Source organism: Vulpes lagopus, chromosome 3, assembly GCF_018345385.1.
Source record: "Vulpes lagopus strain Blue_001 chromosome 3, ASM1834538v1, whole genome shotgun sequence".
NCBI classification, from domain to species: domain Eukaryota; kingdom Metazoa; phylum Chordata; class Mammalia; order Carnivora; family Canidae; genus Vulpes; species Vulpes lagopus.
In genome coordinates, this window is record NC_054826.1 from 63,808,060 (window position 1) to 63,827,598 (window position 19,539).

Below are 19,539 nucleotides of genomic sequence, written 5' to 3' on the forward strand. Positions count from 1 at the left end.
TCAGGGGAAAAAAAAGAGTCCACATAGGCAAGAAGAAGGCAAGGAAGGGATATAGCCTGATTTTGATCAAAACACTAAAAGGAAAGTTTTACTTTTCTAATTCACAGAGTACGTTTCCAGATCCTCAAGGATAAATTTGCAAGACCCACTTTGAACCATTCTCCAAGCAAATTAGTTCTCTAATCCCAAACTTCAAGCGATCATTCTTCCCATAACATTTCTTTCTCTCATCTGATTTCCCCCTGCTCCACACCAGGTTAACTTTTCATCACATCTCTGTAACTTTAACTTTCCTTCAACTTTGCTGGGGATATTTTTAAATCAATTTTATCTTCCTTATCTCTTCCTTGACTCTTGCACACTGCATTTTAGGAAATTAGTACAGTCTATTTTTTAGTTGGGTTCTGTTTCTTAAACATGAGATAGACGTTCTACTTTTTTATTATTTCTTAAATTCAAACATAAACATGGCCTCTAAAAAGCCAGACATTGCAAAATGGTATAGTGGCAGTTCTCAACCTTTCTTCTGCCTGAATTTACCAGAGGATAAAGACAAGCACTTATTCCAATCAACAGAAGATAAGGAAGCTGGAAAGAATACAGGGAAGCACCTTCTTTATTTGCCTCTAGCCCCCACAGAACACCTCTGAGACCTGTGTTACTGTCCTAATTCTGCTAGTAATTAGTTTTTTGAAGTAGGCAAGCCACTTAATTTCTGTAAGGATAAAACTACCTATGTCACCAGGTTGCTATGTGTATCAAATAAGATAATACATGAAGTGTTCAAGTGTCAGCAGTGAACATATAAATAAATACTTCTCCCCTTTTTCTTGAAATGCTTTCACCTCTGTAAAATGACTGATTCAATTAGCTCAAATATGGAGGGAAGTTTAAAGTGTTCACATTGTGAAACAAATGCATAGCTACAAATTTCCATTAAGAAAACATCAGTGTTGGGATCCCTGGGTGGCGCAGCGGTTTAGCGCCTGCCTTTGGCCCAGGGCGCGATCCTGGAGATCCGGGATCGAGTCCCGCGTCGGGCTCCCGGTGCATGGAGCCTGCTTCTCCCTCTGCCTCTCTCTCTCTCACTGTGTGCCTATCATAAATAAATAAAAATTTTTAAAAAGGCTTAATATCTTAAAAAAAAAAAAAAAGAAAACATCAGTGTTGTGCACAAGTATGTCAGTGTTGTGTACAAGCATTATTTATGGAAAAGTAAAATTGTAAGCAAATACTACAGAAAGCACATTTATAATCAGTAGATTACAGCACAATGGGGAAATGGTTTAAGATTAAGTTTAAAAAAAAGAAAAATGGCAATATACTCCTCCAAAGAATTGGAAACATAACTTCAAAATATTATACAGCATTACAAATTATTTTTATTCTCTTCTTCATGCTTTTTCAAAATGTAAATAATAAGCAAATTACTTTTGAAATTAGAAAAAATGTATTAAAAACAAATACATATATACCACTTTAGAATGTGGTCATAATATTCATCTGGATGAGGTTTCACTTTAATTTTTCAAGCAATGAACATTTAAGCCTCCAAAGATTAGTTCAAAACTTTTCTTGTGTATGGGATGCCTGGGTGGCTCAGTGGTTGGGCACCTGCCTTCAGCTCAGATCGTAATCCCAGGATCTGGGCTCAAGTCTCACATTGGGCTCCCTGCAAGGAGCCTGCTTCTCCCTCTGCTTGTGTCTCTGCCTCTCTCTCTGTCTGTGTCTCTCTTGAATAAATAAATAAATCTTTAAAAGAAAAAAAAAACTTTTCTTGTGGAGAATTTTTTAAATAAATTTAAGTATTTTTATTGTATAAATATGGACAGCAACAGGTGACAAGTGGATAGAAAGAAAGAGGAAAAAAGGAAGAGGGAAAGGAGAGAAATAAGGGAGGGGGGGAAGAAGCAGGAGAGGGGAAGGAGGAATAATTTCTTTCATCCCTGTCTGTCTGAGCTGTTAAAGGAAGACACATTTGAAGCAAAAAAAGAATAAAATCCAATAATGGCATTTCCATCAAGGGTAATGGAAAATGGTATGGTTATTTAGGTTTATAATTAAATATCAGAACACATAAGTAAAATGTATCAATATATGATATATAACTATTAAGCTATGCTAGAATAGCAGCAATATGCAACTAACAGTAATAAAGGTTGGGCCTTGAGACTGAAACAGAGTATTTATTCAAATGTGCTTTCCCTGAAGATTAGCATAACATAAAATTTCAAACCTAGAAAGGTCCTTGAAGATACTGTGAAATCCAAAAACAGTCCAGTCATAAATGAAATGGCTAACCCAGTGTCACACAAATAGTTAATGCCAAGCTACAACTAGCTACATACCACAACAATAAAATATTCCATAAATACTTGCAACTGAGATTGCCCTCTAAGAATTAAACAAGATTCCAAGAAATCTATAAATATTACCACATGCTCCAAAGAATACTAATGGTGGCATGCAAAGTTTTATAGAATTGGCACAGACAGTGTAGGTGTGGCAAAATTTTAAATAACATGTTAAATTAGCCCTAGCAATTAAAGAATAAACTCATCAAACCATATTAGAAAGGAAAGAAAGGGAGGCCAAAAATGCTAATCACCACAACAATGTTTCAGACTAAGGCTGAAATTTAAGAAGCTTACAAAGAAACCGATTAAAGAGTAAACCACAGGGTTAGAATGAAAATAATAGCAAAAAGTTACAAGGTTTATGAAACTAATATTTTAAATTCTCATTAGTAAACTAAATAAGGATTATAACTCAATTACAGAAGGCTGAAGAAAAGACAAACTAGATTTACACTTAAATAGAACTACACTCTTTATTATTAAATTTTTATGTTTTTATTTTTAAAAACCATTGATAAGTATTCAAAATGACTAGCTACATATTTTCATTAAAGGAAATTTTAAAATTTGGCTTGTAACATGTCCCTGCTTGGCTACTGGGCCATGATGTGAAAAGTTGGGGCTCAGGAGCACATAGTCAAGAAAGAATTCTTGAGAAGTCTAGGACCAGTAGACAGAAAAAGCTGCACTGGGATTGGGAGGAGTGACTGACTATATATTTTTAAGTTGGGAGAGAGTTACAAATAGTGCAAGTCTCTAAGGAATTTGGGAGCAAGGTTTCTAGGACCCTGAGCAGCCATTTACTACTGTCTAGTAAAACCTTAGTCAGGAGACCCTTTGGATGTGTATCAGTGAGCCATTAGTTTGTGTATATATGTATGTGTATGTATCTATGTATGTTACATCCAACATGGAGCTCAAACTCATAACCCCAAGAGATTAAGGGCTGTACACTCTTGTGACTGAGCCAGCCAGGTGCGCCTATTGATTGCTCTAAATACCATCTATTTTAATGAGGATATGATGATGACAATGACAGTAACAGCTAACATTTATTGAACGCATCGTATCAAAGTAAAATTAAATATAATGCTTATTCATTACACAACTCCCAGCCATGAATCCTCTACCCACCAGAAACATAAATCAAACTATCTTCCCAAATGGGTCTACCTGGATATCACATATTTATTGCATGCATGAACAAAACTGAACTCAATCTCTCCACTCTAACATGTCTTCCTCCCATACTCCCTAACTCAATTGCAAATACAATCATCTATTCAGTCACCAAAACCAAAGTTGGAATGTCATCCTCGTCTCCTTTGCTCTCTTCATTAATCGATCATTAAATTTACCTTTATAACACTGAAGTATTATTGAACTTTCTCCAAACCATCATTTCCTAACTACAATGATCAGGTTGCCATCCATCAACAACTCTACCACTACAGCCTCCTCTAATTTATCTCCTCAAATCTACCCATCTACTGTAGACACATGCTTTATATAATTTTAAACGTAAATCCGACCAGTCATTCCCCTGCTTAAACTCCTTAAGTGCTCTCCACTGCCCATAAAAAAGACAAGAGAGACATTCCAAGCTCCTTAGTAGCCAACAATAACATTAGCTAGTATTTGGGAAACACATAAATTATCTCATTCAATCCTCACATTATAACATCCTATTTTAATATTTCTTGTTTTTTACAAGAAAAGCGATCTTCCACAGATTAAGAAACATAATCAACGTCACACAGCTGCAAGTAGCTCCAAAGCACACTCTTAAATCTCTACCTATAATGTCACATTAATGAGGTGATTTCTTTCTACAATTGTCTTTCAGACTTACTAGCTGCTTAAAGGCAAGAAACTCTGTACTCCCAATACTTGGCCTGTGCTGACCACAAAGCACGTGCTCCAGAACATTTGTATTTAGTTGAAATGAACTATTAAAAATGTATTCGTGTTTAGGTAAGCCTTAGAAATACCATTTTCTCAATATCCAAAGTCAAGTCTGAACATCAGAGAATCCACAACGAGTATCATCTAATGATCTATGGAGCAAAATAAAGGCCCCATAAATGAGTCTGTGTTCATTCAATTTCCGTAGTTTAGATCTTATTTGAGAAGCTTCAGAGCAACTCAAGACTAATCACTTAGTATGTGAAATAATCTAAAAATTCAGAATCAAATGCCAGTTCATCCCAAAATCTAAGAACCTAGAATTCAGAATAGCCCAAAGACCATCTTTCTTTTAATGAAGGTAACAAGGTAACCAAGTTAAAAAAAAAAAAAAAAAATTCAAAATTCAGTAACGTTTCCAAATACCAGCAATAATCTAAAAAATGTTATTGAAAAAATATTCCACTCACAATAGACTTTATTTTTAAAATACCTAGAATAAATCTAACAAAAAAATGTGTATCTGTGAAGAAAATGATACAATTTTGTAATAAAACCTAAGCTGCACTAATATTAGTAACAACTAATCATATATGACTATTTAATTAACTAGGGGCTAGCTCAGCCAGAACAGGGTATGACTTGATTGTGGGGTTGTGGGTTCAAGCCCCATGTTGGATGTAGAGATTACTAAAAAAAAAAAAAATAATAATAATAATAATAATAATAATAAACTTTTTTAAATAAAATAAAAATAAATGTAATTATTTAAAATTAAATAAAATTCTAAAATTCAATTAATCAGTTGCACTAACCATATCTCAAATGTTCAAAGCTAAATGTGACTATCTGTTATATTGGACAGCACAGATACACAACATTCCCATCATCACAGAAAATTCTAGTGGCCAATCTGCTGTAGAGGTAATAACTTACACTACCATTTTGTTTTAAATTTAATCACTTCTACATGGTTTGGATTTTTTCCAAAACACAATTATTTTTATAATTTTTTAAAGATTTATTTATTTATTCATGAGAGGCACAGAGAGGCAGAGACATAGGCAGGGAACCAGATGCAGGACCCCAGGATCACACCCGGAGCCAAAGGAGGACATGCTCAACCACTGAGCCACCCAGGTGTCCCTATAATTTTTGAAGCTAACAAATTTAGCAATGATCAGTACCATAAGATGTGTAAATCTGAAAAAAAACCACCTAACCATTTTGTAATCTTGTATTTAATGTATGTAGAGCCTATGAGTTATTAAAATATATAAAATACCTAAAAGAAATTGAGATGTATATCTGCATAGATAGAAACTTATATACAGTAAAGATCTCATTTTTCCTAATTAATCTAAAAATGCAACACAATCCTAAACAAAATTCCAAAAATAATTTCTTTAGAACTTGACATCTTATTCCAAAATTTATGTACAAAAGGGCCAAGAATAACTAAAAACATTCCTGAATAAGAACAAAGTATAGGGACTTTCCCTATCAGACATCAAGATTTATTATAAAGCTTCAGTAACAAAATAAAAATAGAGCTGCATTAGTTCAAGCACAAACAAATAGACTAGAAAAAAAAAATGAATTGGGGATCGAGAAACCAAGCTATATATAAATAAAAATTGGCACTGTAGATCACTGAGTAAAGACTGGAGTATCAACAATATAGTGATATGACAGTTGATTTCCCTCAAGAAAAAAAAAAAAATTCTAACTGGACCCCTACTTCACATCATTAAAAAAAATCAAGTCAATTAAAGACCTAAGTATACAAATCATAACGTTAAAACTTGTAGAAGAAATAATGCAAAATAGCTTTACAAAGAATTAACTACAAAAGTGTCAGAGCATTTCATAATTAGTTTTAAAGCAAAACAATTATAGCTTTTAATCTAGGTAATTTGGTGGGGACAGGTGACTTGGGGACCCTACTCTTCCACCATCTTGCCCCCTCCTTGCTTTTAATCTTATATATGCAGTATCACTTGACACTCCAAATATTGTTTTACTTCAAACCTAACATATGTTCATTTATAGAAATGATTCATCTTGATTTATACAAATTATCCAGTTGTAATCTTTGGTATTAAATAATCAACCCAGAAATTTACAACTGACTATTATTACCTTGAGTATCTTTGGAATGAATATTAAGTAATGTCTTTCATTCATGCTTAATTAAGACTTACCCAAGGTTTATGAGATTACATTATTAAAGATTTAGATTGGTAGGAAATATATATTTCCTCATTCTAACTTCCTTTCTTAAAACTATTTTCATTTCTAATGATGGTTTCTACTTCCCAATCAGCTTGTCATTAATTCTCTTCATACCCTTATTTCTGTGATATTTATCTAGTGTCAGGAAAAATCAAAACAAACCTGTCATACATTCCTTTGCTTCTTTATCTATATACTTCTTCCTTTACTCTCCATTAACTAGTCAACACTCATCTGGAAGTATTTATATACACCACATTTCACCCTCCCCTTACACCCAATGTGTCTCTTCAGTATGCTAAAAAGATTATTTTCAATAGCCTACTTCCTGCTTTAAGTTTTCCTACTTATTTTCAGTCTTAATATTTTGACAAATTGGACACATCAAAACTGAGTAACTTAATTCTGCTTTTCTTTTAATTAGATAAAGTTCTTACTTTTCTTTTTTAATTCCGGGGAAAAAACTGGCTTTACAATCTTTAAATGAACAATAGGATATTTTTGAAGAAGTTTTTTAAATACAAATAAGTATCTAATTTGTATTTCAGAATGATGGCAATGCTTATTGTATTCTGAAAACAGGTCAATTGTAGGCAACATACCAACTCATACAAGAAGTGCATTGTTCTGAAATCCTAGTCAAGGAGAGAATTGTTGAATGTTTCAAAGTCTCACTCGGGATTTATTAATCTACTCTAATGAATTAATTAAAACTAAATATTAATAATCTTTAGAGTGAATTACACATGTTTTTCTCAACTATACACTACTGAAGGAAAACACAATTTCACTAAGTTTATAAACCTTTACATATCTACCATAACTTACACTGAAAAAACCTGGATATATAATTGCATTTTTCACTTTCAAATTAACATTTCCATAGTAAGGTAACAGAAAATTAAGAAGAGAGATAAAAAATAGAGATTTTACAATTAAGACAAACCTGTATTTCAAATCTCCGCACAATGACTTAGGTGTTTTCTGGGACACGAACAAATTTCTTAAGATCCAAATTAGGGCAGCCTGGGTGGCTAAGCAATTTAGCGCCACCTTCAATCCAAGGCCTGATCCTGGAGACCAGGGATCAAGTCTCATGGCAGGCTCCCTGCATGGAGCCTGCTTCTCCCTCTGCCTCTCTCTCTCTCTCTCTCTCTCTCTTGAATAAATAAATAAAATCTTTAAAAAAAAAAAATCCAAATTATTCTTTATATGAGATATCTACCTCATAAAGTTGTCAAGACGACTAAACTGATACCATATACACCTAATACATGCTGAATAAATGTTATTTTTGTCAGATAATTAATTCTTAAAATGTCATTATATTCTTATTTTTCTCTATACTCTTTTTCTCTATACTCTTGAATATTTTTTGGATGGATCAGCCATTCTTTAGATTCAGCTCTTTGCAGTGCGCAGGCCAATATCCAAAGATCATTGGCATATGATGGTTCTGATTCTTTAAAACACTGTTCTGAAAGCTGGACAAACACATTATATGAAAAATATATCTAAAGGCAAAAAAAGAAAGTTTTAATTCCCTCATTAATTTTAAATACTGAACACTTAAAATCCCACTTTATTTATTTTTTTTAGATTTATTTGAGAGAGAGAAAGAGAGAGTAGGTGAGCACGTATGGGTCAGGGGCAGAAGGAAGGAGAGGGAGAACCTCAAGCAGACTCCCTGCTGAACACAGAGCCTGAGGGGAGGCTCAATCTCATAACCCTGAGATCATAACCTGAGCTGAAATCAAGAGTCGGCCACTTAACCGACTGAGCTACTAAGGCACCCCTAAAATGCCACTTTATTTATTTTTTTAAAGATTTTATTTATTCATGAGAGGCACAAAGAGGCAGAGACACAAGCAGAGGAAGAAGCAGGCTCCCTGTGGGTAGCCCAATATGGGACTCAATCCCAGAATCCCAGAACCACAACCCAAGCCAAAGGCAAACGCTCAACCAGTGAGCCAACCAGTAGCCCTAAAATCCCACTTTAAAAAGGTCTTTTCATAAAAATTTTTTTCAGTGAGATGCTACTTCCGAAGTACCTAACATGTACCCAGAACAATGTTATCATGTACCTAAAATACAAGAGTTTACAGACTTATCTTACAGATTTACTAAGATACTTTTCTTAATTGTGTCTCTCCTCAACAATGTTTATAAACCCTGCATGCAAGGCTTCTACTATGGATATTTAATCATAAACCTAGTACAGGGCACCGCAGCCCCACAGCTTGTTAGACGGCCAACTCTTTCAGCTCAGGTAGAGATCTCCAGGTCCGGAGATGGAGCTCCATGATGGGCTTCATGCAGAGCACAGAGTCTGCTTGACACTCTCTCCCTCTCTCTCTCTAAAATAAATTAAAAAAAAAAAAAACCACTGAGCTCCCTTTCAATAAGAGATTAGTTAGGAAGCAGAAAAGAATGAGAGCCAAGAAAGTCAAAGGAAACTACAAACAAAAAAAAAAAACTCTTTTATACTAAACATTGCTTGTTGAAGAAATTACAAGATCACATAAATTAACATATTATTAAATACTTAGAGAATTAAGCCAGCAATCAAAGAGATTTGAACCTAAAGGAAGATAATCATTTATTTATCCAGTGTTTATTTATGAAGCAGAAACCAGGCCTACTCATTTAAAATCCTCAAAACCTGGCATGTAGTTATTATTAACTCATACAATATCCTTTAATTATCAATAATTTAATAATCTAGTTAAGAAATAAAGGTAGTTAGAAGGCATGGTGGAACAGGAAAGGAATAAGGGTCAAGAGACACAGATTCCATCTTAGGTTTATACTGCTAACTATAATCATGGGCAAAACATGGAACTTCTCTGAGTCTATTCCTTGGCTATAAAATGGATAAAGAGTTATCTCCAGATTCCAATCCATCTCAAAAATTCTACAAATCCGTAGATATATATGCTAGCACACATATAATGACTGTGAAATATTACACACATACACCCCTTGGACATTCACTTAACTATGGCAAAGAGACTATCTACTTTCTCCCAAGATTCTGTTAAAATAATAATAAAGGTACAAAAAGAAAGGTAAAGATCTACAGGCTCAATCTTCAGAAAAAGGAGAGCAAGGAGCACGTGGCTGGCTCAGTCAGTAGAGCATGAGACTCTTGATCTCAGGGTTGTGAGTTCGAGCCCTACACTGCGTATAGAGATTACTTAAAAAAATAAAATAAAATCTTTAAAAAAAAAAAAAGGAAAAATGAAAGCGAATGAGGAATTTAGCTAAGCTGAAAAAATTAAAATCTCAATTGCAACTGAAAGAGGCTATATATGATAGGCAAGCTTTAGCTACTTGCAGAAGCCCTAAGTCTCATAGGAACTGGATAAGGCAAGTAGAGAAACAGACTATCATCTCACCAAAACAACTGACAATTCCTAAAATAAATTAGAAACCAAACAGAAACATCTCTTAACTGAGAGGCAACAGGCAAAACAGGAAAGATAAGGAGGGTCAGATCAAACCACCTACTCAATTATATTATCTTTGCTCTTTTACCCTATCCAGTTCAAAGAATAAAGTAATGAGGCTTGAAAGACTTTTCTGTAAAGAAACTGAAGAGACTCAGAGCACAGACTTCCAAATACTAATAATATTAGGGGTCACCCCTTAAATATAGGCTTTTAGTATAATCAAGTCAAAATAAAGTCCTATTAGTCAACAAACTCAACCTATGCATACCAACCTTTCAATGAGGTTTTGAATGTGGGGTGTGGGCTGTGTATTTGAAAAAAAATTGGGGGGAGATGCCTGGGTGGCTCAGTGGTTGAGCACCTGCCTTCCTTCAGTCCAGGACATGATCCTGGAGTCCCGAGACTGAGTCCCACATCAGGCTCCTTGCATAGTGCCTCCTCCTCTCTCTGCCTGTGTTTCTGCCTCTCTCTTTCTCTCTGTATCTCTCATGAATAAATAAAATATATTTTAAAAAAGAAAAAGAAAAAACATTTTTTTTTGCTATACTTATTAATATCCTTTGGCTATGTAACAAATTCACCCAAAACCTGGAAGATTAAGGGTACCTGGGTGGCTCAGTCGATTCAGCATCCAACTCTTGATTTTGATTCAGGTCATGAGCTCAGGGTAGTGGGATCAAGACCCATTTTGGGCTCGGTGCAGTCCACTTGAGATTCTTTCCCTTGGTGCCTCCCCCCAGTCAAGCTCGCTCTCTCTCTCTGATAAATGAAAAATAAAATCTTAAAAAAAAAAAAAAGGTAAAAATAAAAGAGGGTTCCTGTGTAGCTCAGTAGGTTAAGCGTCTGCCTTCCACTCAGGTCATGATCTTGGGGTCCTGAGAGCAAACCCAGAGTTGGGCTGGGCCCCCTGCTCAGCAGGGGAGTCTGTTTCTCCCTTTGTCGCCCCAGCTTGTGCTCTCTCTCTCAAATAAATAAAAGTTTTTTAAAATACTTAAAAAAAAAAAAAAAAAAACTTGGCAGATAAAAACAATACTTATCATCCCACACAGTTTTTCAGGGTCAGGAATCCGGGAGTGCCTTAGTTAACGGATTCTGGCTCAAGGTCTTTCAAGAGGATACAATCAAGCTGTGAGCCAGAGCTGCAGTCATCTCAGGGCTCCACAGAGGATGGAGAATCCACTTATAAGCTCACATACATGGTTGCTGGCAGGTCTCTGTTCCTCACTCCCTGTGAGAGCAGGGAGGCCTTATCTGCAGTCACCTGGGTCTCTCCATAGGGTGCCTGAATGTGAAGACATGGCAGCTAGCTTCCCCCAGAATGAGTAATCCAAAAGAAAAAGTATGCATACAAACAAGTCAGAGAACACCTAAGGTGGAAACCACAGTCTTTGACAACCTAATCTGTCAAGTAGCATACCATCACACCTCTGCCGTATGTCATTCCTTACATAGCTCAGCCCTGACACAGTGTGGGAGGAGACTACTCAAGGGAATACCAAGAGGGGATCACTGGGAGCCATCTTTGAGGCTGGCTATCACAGTATTTCTTCTGTTAGCCCCTCCAAGTATCTCTGCCTCCTATTTTTCATATTCATGTGTAGTGCCCTCCCACATATTATACCAGATTTGGTCTGTATGACCAATAACATTTGGCAAAAGTGATATCATGTCACTCCTAAGATTAGGTTATAAAAAAAAGACTAGTTTTCCGTCTAGAGAAAATGATTCTTCCTCTCTCAAATCATATGTTGGTCCATGAGATAAGGAACTGAGTCCCTGAGTTCAAAAGCTCTTAGAAATGGAGGCCAGTCAATAATGAGTCAGCTGGGAAGCAAATCCACCAGCCACAGCTGAGGCCTGAAATGACTGCCTCTCTGGCCAAGAGACTGACTGCAACTTGATGGAAGATCCTAAAGAAGAACCACCCAACTATGCCACACTCTCAAATTCCTGATCCTCAGAAACTATCTGAGAGATACTAAATGTTTGTTACTTTAAGCAGTCAAGTTTGGGGGTAACATGTTACACAGCAATAGATAATTTTATTAAAGCATTTTAAAAAAAAAAGACTTTATTTAATTGAGAAAAAGAGAGAGAGGGAAACAGATTACAAGCAGGGGGAGGTGCAGAAGAACAAGCAGACTCCCCGTTGACCATGAAAGCCAGGATCCCAGGACTCTGGGATCATTACCTGATCTGCAGTCAGATGCTCAACCAACTGAGTCACCCAGGCATCCCAAATGCTTTTTAAAAAAATTATAAAAACAATTCAGAATGTTATAAAAATTTTAAATTGTACAGAGTGTTGAAATAAAATAACTACCTAGCCAATCTACTCTTCCACAACTGTTACTGTTTTGACCATATCCTTTCATATTTTTTTATTCCTATAAATGGAATGACTGTTTATATCTTATCCTTAAAATGAATTGACAGACAAAAATCACCTAATACTAGTGGAAAGTCTCCATTGTGAAGGAGAAAGACTATGACAAATAATCAGAAAAGAACCAATCCATAGAAAACTGAAATAATGCAGGAAATAGAAGAGGAACCTTCAAAAAACAAATAAAATCATCTCTAATATGCTTGGACAGGAAAAAAAAATTAAATCCATAACACAAGAATGTTACATAATAATAATTTAACTAATAGCAAAAACAAAACAAAACAACACTACTAAAGCTTCCACAGAGAAAAAACTGTGATCTATAAAGGAGGGAGATGCATTTGATGTGCTGGCAATGGTACATAGATTCAAAATTCGCAAAGGAAACTCTATCTAACCAATCAATAAGATGTGAAGGAAAAAAATTTTTAAAGATTATCACACATATGCAAGGATTAAAAAAAATGTACTATATGTAAAAATGTACACATACTCTTTCTCTTAGGAAGCTACTGAGGCTATGCCCCCCCACCCCCCCACCCCCCCCACACACACACACACAGAAAACCAATTAAGAAGATATGAGGTGTAGGAAACAAGAGATCCAAAATGGTTAAGTCACAGGGAAGTTCAAGGAAAACTGCTGTTTAAAGGGGAAAAAAAATGTCTAATACTACAACCAGTCCAGTTTGGAGCACAAAGATAAAGAATTCTAAACAGGAGGTCACCAGAGAAAAAGAGGTTGGAGACTTACTGATTTTGAGGAATGAGGAGTCAGAGGGCGAGAGGTTAATAGGCATGTGACAGATATTAGAGTTGTTTGAAAATTTCAGTAATTGTACAGAAAATGGTGCAAATGAATACAAGATAAAATTAAGTAACTGGAAGAAAAACAAAAAGTTTTATACATAATCACAGTCCACAATTTTGTTCACAATGATTATTGATTTGTTTGGACATAATTTAATAATATGAGGAAGATGAAATGGTAGTAGGTGAAAGAAAGCTAAAGCTTTCACAAGCTATCACAATAAGGAGTCTATATACAATATCTAAAACTGACAAACTTAAGCAGCTCCTAGCTGGCTCCTCAGTTGGTAAGTAGAACATGTTACTCTTGATCTTGGGGTCGTGAGCTTGAGCTCCACCTTGGGGGTAGAGTTTTTAAAAAAATAAAATTAAAAATACATTTGTAAATAAATAAAAACCACCAAACCCAAGAAATACCTAATAAGATAGACCTCAAACAGTCCCTAAGCTTGGGACTGCTAGACAGATGGTTTGCACAAGAAATTAACCTTCAGTTCACTTAGTGTCACAGTCAACATTCAGGAATGTATAGCAGTTGTTAGTAATTACTAAAACCTGGTCAGCAAGGAGGTAAGTAATCAGACTCTTCAAAAATTAAACATCAAGAGATTATAAAAATTCTGGTAAGAATGGCAAAAGCAAAGTTCTCCAAAGGACAGAGCAAATCCTCTCCACTGTCATCAGGAACATGATTAGGTTATCTCTTCCCACAGGGAATGGAAGATCAAGGGTGCCACTCTAGCAGAATGCTGTGTTCTGGAAACCATCCTAATGAAATCATGATCTTGTAACCTTTCCCTATGTTAAAGGAACATTTATTCTTTACCTCTCCAATCAAACATCCTTATCAAAATCATACACAGCAAATATTAATGTATTGTTTAGAACCAACCAGATAAAAGGAAAAAACAGCTAACAGAATTAAAAATGGCTGCTTTTGGAAAAATAGCATTTATGGGGGGATAAGATAAAAGCAAGGGGAAAGGTAGAAGAAACAGCAAAAAACTAACGTTATTCCTTATAAACCTTCAGTAGTTTATTTTTTAATTAGCACTAGTTGCATATTGATAAGAATTTTTTTATTGAAAAAGCCAGAGAGTTTTCCTAAAAATCAGAAACAGAACACATACTTTATCAAAAAAACTTTGATGGTTAACTCATTTTCATAGTGTAAGATACTAATAAATACAAATTTATTTCATTTACTTAGTACCCATTCCCAGAAATTATTCCTGGAAAAATTTACTTTTACACATCCCAAATGTAAAAAATACTTAAACATAGTCTGAAATGTAAACTAAACCTAGTCTACTAAAATAATAAACAATACTTTCAAAGTATATTCTACAAAAAATTATTAGGGTTAAGAATATGAAAGTCTTTACATTTATGATTAGGGTCCAAAACTTGCTTTTAATCTCCAAGTACTAATTTAAAAATCAAGGTTAAAAATAAAAACCCTCCCAAAATAAAAATATTAAGCTTCAGCTGGCCTTTTAGGATCAGCTGCTAATGAAACAAAGAAGCTACTTGAGCTACCGGTAGTATCAGCACACAGCTGCCAAATCATAATCATTCTGCTCACATTTGCATGAACTTTTAAAAACAAATATCCAGGGGCTCCTAGCTGGCTCAGTTGGTAGAGCATGCAATTCTTGATCTTGGGGTTGTGAGTTCGAGCCACACACTGGATGTAGAGATTACTAAAAAAAAATTTAATCTAAAATAAATAAAAATAAAAACAAATATCCAAAATATAGTGTAGAGTAAGAAAAAAGCAAATTACCTTATACACAGTATTATCCCATAAACACAAACATGTACCTATAGGTTGTATATGCCTAAGAGATACCTGGAGGCATGTTTATCAAAATAGTAACACCGGTTATACACATCATAAAATTGCAAATTTCTTACTTTCTCTTTGTACTTTTATATATCATTTTATTTAAATAGGGACTAATAAATTGATTTCCTGAACAAAATCTCTCACACTAAGCAAATGAAGAAGCTCTAACTTCAAATTCATGAGTTGATGTTCAATTGATTTTTGTTGTTGTTTATAAAGCTTTGAGGTATAACTAACATATTACACCCTATATATTTAAGTATACATTTTGATAAATTTTGATATTTATACTCATGAAATCATCACATAATCAAAATAATGAACACATCCCTAGAAACTCCCTCCTGTCTCTTTATAATCTCTCCCTCCCATATTCTATCACACCTTGCCCCATGCACATAAAACAAATATTCTGTTTTCTACCACTACAGATTAAATTGCATTTTCCATAATCTTATATAAATGAAATCATACAATATGTTCTCTCATTTGTCTAGCACCTTTCAATGAACACAACTATTCGGAGTATCATCCAGTCAATATTCAATGCATCCCTTTTTTATTCCTGACTAGTATTCCACCATACGAGTAAATAATCAGCTTAATAATTCACCTGCTGATATTTAGGTAATGTCCAGATTTCAGCTATTAAAAACCAAGTTACCATGAACATTGGTGAGTATTTGTATGGACATCTGCTGTCACTTCTGTTGGATAAAGACCTTAGAATGGGATGGTTGAATCAAACAGCTGATGTACGTTTAACTTTTTAATTAAGACTATAAAACTCAGCGCAGCATTTTACATTTGCCATGAGCAGAAAGTTCCAATTCCTTTACAACCTGGTCAATATTTAGTATGCTCAATTTTAAAATTTTAGTCATTCTAACAAATGAGTAGTAGTATTTCATCATGGCTTTAATTTTCATTTCCCTAATAACAAAAGTGGTTGAGCATTTTTTCATGTGCTTGCCATCCATATATCCTTGTGAATGTTTATATCTCTTGCCCATTTTTTAATTGCGTTGTTTCTTTTCTGATTGAGTTTTGAGAGCTCTTCATATAGTCTGATCAGTGGTCCTTTGTGAGACATATGCTTTGCAAAGATTTTCTCCCAGCCTGTAGTCTGTCCTATCATTCCCATTACAGTACCTTTCCAATAGCAGAAATTTTTCATTTGGATAAAGTCCAAATCATCAATTTTTTTTCTTTTATAGAACATGCTCATTTTATATATAAGAAATCTTGATTTAAACCACAGTCAGAAAGATTTTCTCCTACGTTAACATCCAGAAGTTTCATAGTTTTAGATTTGACATTTAGTTTTATCCATTAATTATATGATGCAAAACATGGGTCCAAGTTGGGATTTTTATTTTATTTTTTTTAAGATTTTATTAATTTATTCATGAAAGACACAGAGAGAGAGAGAAAGAGGCAGAGACACAGGCAGAGGAAGAAGCAGGCTCCCTGCAGGGAGCCCGATGTGGGACTCTATCTCGGGACTCCAGGATCACGCCCTGGGCTGAAGGCAGGCATTAAACCACTGAGCCACCCAGGGATTCCCAAATTGGGATTTTTATATGTGTATATTCAATTGTTCTAGCACCAGATAGATATCTTCAAGAGATAATCCTTTCTCTACCAAACTGCCTTGCACCTTTGCAAAAAAATCAGTTGTCCATTTTTGTGTGGACCTTTTTCCAGATTTTCTATTCTATGCCAATAATATCTTTATGGTAATATCACTATTGTGATTACTGTAAATTTTATTGCAAAACTTTATTGTAAAATTGATTCCTGAATATTACTAGCTTTATAATAGTTCTTGAACTAGTAGTAGCTCTTTTGTAGATTTTATTAAATATTTTACATGTCTTTTACTTTTTCTTCTCTGATTGCCCCAACTAGAATCTTTAGGACCACTGTATACATTGTGAAGTAAGAGTCAACATCTTTAAATTGTTTCTAATCTTAGGGAAAATCATTCAGCCTTTCACCAGTAAGTGTTACACTATTTATCAATAGGCTTTTCCCTAACCTAACTACTTCAAAACTTACTACAATGCTACAACAATCAAAACAGTGTGGTATTGGCAAAAGGACAAACATATAGATCAATGGAATAGAACTGAGAATCCAGGCTTAATCTACAAGTCTAGGGTAATTGATTTTCATCAAGAGTACCAAGAGCATTCAATGTGGAAAAGAATGGTCTCTTTAAGAAAGGATGCTGAAACAACTAGATTTCCACATACAAAAGAATCAACTGAATTTGTTTGTTTTTAAAGATTTTATTTATTTATTCATGAGAGACACAGAGAGAGGCAGAGACATAGGCAGAGGAAGAAGCAAGCTCCCCATAGGGAGCCAGATGCAGGACTTGATCCCGGGACCCTGGAATCATGGCCTGAGACAAAAGAGACATTCAACCACTGAGCCACCCAGACATCCCTCAACTGAATTTTTAATAAGCATCTTATACAAAAATTAACACAGATCAAACACCTAAATTTAAGTGCTAAAAGCTATGAAACTCTTAGAAGAAAACATACACATGTGTCTTTGTGACCTTGGATTTAGAATGAATTCTCACAGATGACAGAAAAACCAGAGCCACAAAAGAACAGAAGAGAAAAAGTAAACTTCATCAAAATTTAAAACTTCTGCATCAAAGTAAACTATCAAAAAAGATTTTATTTTTTAAGTAATCTCTATACCCAATGTGGGCTCAAACCCACAACCCTAAGATCAAGAGTAGCAGGCTCCACTAACAAGGAAGCCGGGTGGCCCCAAAAAATAAAATCTTTAAAAATAATGAATACATAAATAAGAGAAAAGAACAAGTTTTGGCAAGAAAACAGAATTCCTGTACAATAGTGATAGAAAAGTAAAAGGGTGCGATCAGTGTAGAAAAGTTAGGTAGTGGGATGCCTGGGTGGCTCAGCGGTTGAGCACCTGCCTTCAGCTCAGGGCGTGATCCTGAAGTCCCAGGATTGAGTCCCACATCAGGCAGAGAGAGAAGCAGGCTTCCATACAAGGAGCCCATGTCTCTGTCTCTCTCTGTGTGTGTCTCTCATGAATAAAAAAATAAATAAAATCTTTTTTAAAAAAATCCCAGGGATGCCTGGGTGGCTCAGTGATTGAGCATCTGTCTGCCTTTGGCTCAGGGAGTGATCCCGGGATCTGGGATCGAGTCCCACATCAGGCTCCTTGCAGGGAGCCTACTTCTCCTTCAGCCTATGTCTCTGCCTCTCTCTCTCTCTCTCTCTGTCTCTCATGAATAAATAAATAAAAATCTTTAAAAAAAAATTTTTTTTTAAATCCCTAGACTTGGAAACTCCAACAGAAACCTCCTTGGTTCCCCTCTTCAGCAGCTTTGTACTATCACCCAATAAACTTTGCTTTAAAAAAAAAAAAGTAAAAAAAAAGTAGTTCCCCAAAAAGTTAAACACAAAATTATCATATCACTCAGCAATTCCACTCCAATATATATATCTTAGAGAAATGAAACATATGTCCACACAAAAACTCAAACACAAACGTCCATAGAAGCTTAATTTACAATAGACAAAAAAGGAAACAACCTAAACGTCCATGAATCAATGAAAGGATAGTGTGTATATATTCATACAATGGAATATTATTCCTCCATAAATGGAATAAAGTACTGATAACATGCTACAGCTTAGAGAAACCTTGAGAAACATCATGCTAAGTGAAATTAAGACACACAAAATGTTACATCCTGTATGTGTCTATTTATATAAAGTAAAATGTCCTAAGCAAATCCATAGAAACAGAAAGTAAATTGTAGTTCCCAAAAGACCAGGGTACAGGACAGAGATGGGAGAAGGGCAGGCAGCGATAGAGAAATGACTGCTTATTTTGTACAGATTTCGTTTTGAGGTAGACAGAGGCAATGGTTACACAACACCAGAAATGTGATGGTAGTCACTGAATTATACACTTTAAAATTGTTAAAATTATAAATCTTAAGTGAACTTTACCTCATTTTTTAAAATTGTTGCCCTGTGGGTACAGAACTTGCTTTCTCATTATTAATCTTTTTTTTACTACTTAATTTTTTCCTTGTATCAAATGGTGTCAGACAGCCAGAAAAATAAATACAAACTGATTTCTCAGCTAAGTTAAAAATATCAAAAGTTACTCTTAAAGGAGAAAGAATATAGATTCATGACCTCTGAATTATGTCCTGCTTATTCTTCTTGTCTTCTCTAATCCCATTTCTTCTCTCCTTTAAGGTTATAGTACATCACAGACATAATACATGGACAGTAATTTAAAAATTTGGGAATTAAATAATGAGGTAAATCACATATACTTTTTCCTTGCACAGAATAAGAAATAAATTTCAAGTGAAACCAGCAATATGATTGAACAAATGTACCTAAGTTTTTCCCAGAGAAAACTGTGGTCAGTTACTCAAATAATGATAGTGCAACTTGCTATTAAGGAGTTTAAATTTCCTATTAATGAGTTTAAATTTGAGTTCTCCTTCAAGTGAAGGTGCTAGAGTCT

The 19,539-nt window shown here is 34.8% G+C and overlaps 1 protein-coding gene across 11 annotated transcripts in view; it reads right to left on the bottom strand.

Moving 5' to 3' along the window:
• Nucleotides 1-19,539, bottom strand: part of ADK (adenosine kinase) — a 498,050-nt gene that overhangs the window by 439,378 nt on the left and 39,133 nt on the right. The gene's annotated exons all lie outside the window — the stretch shown is intronic.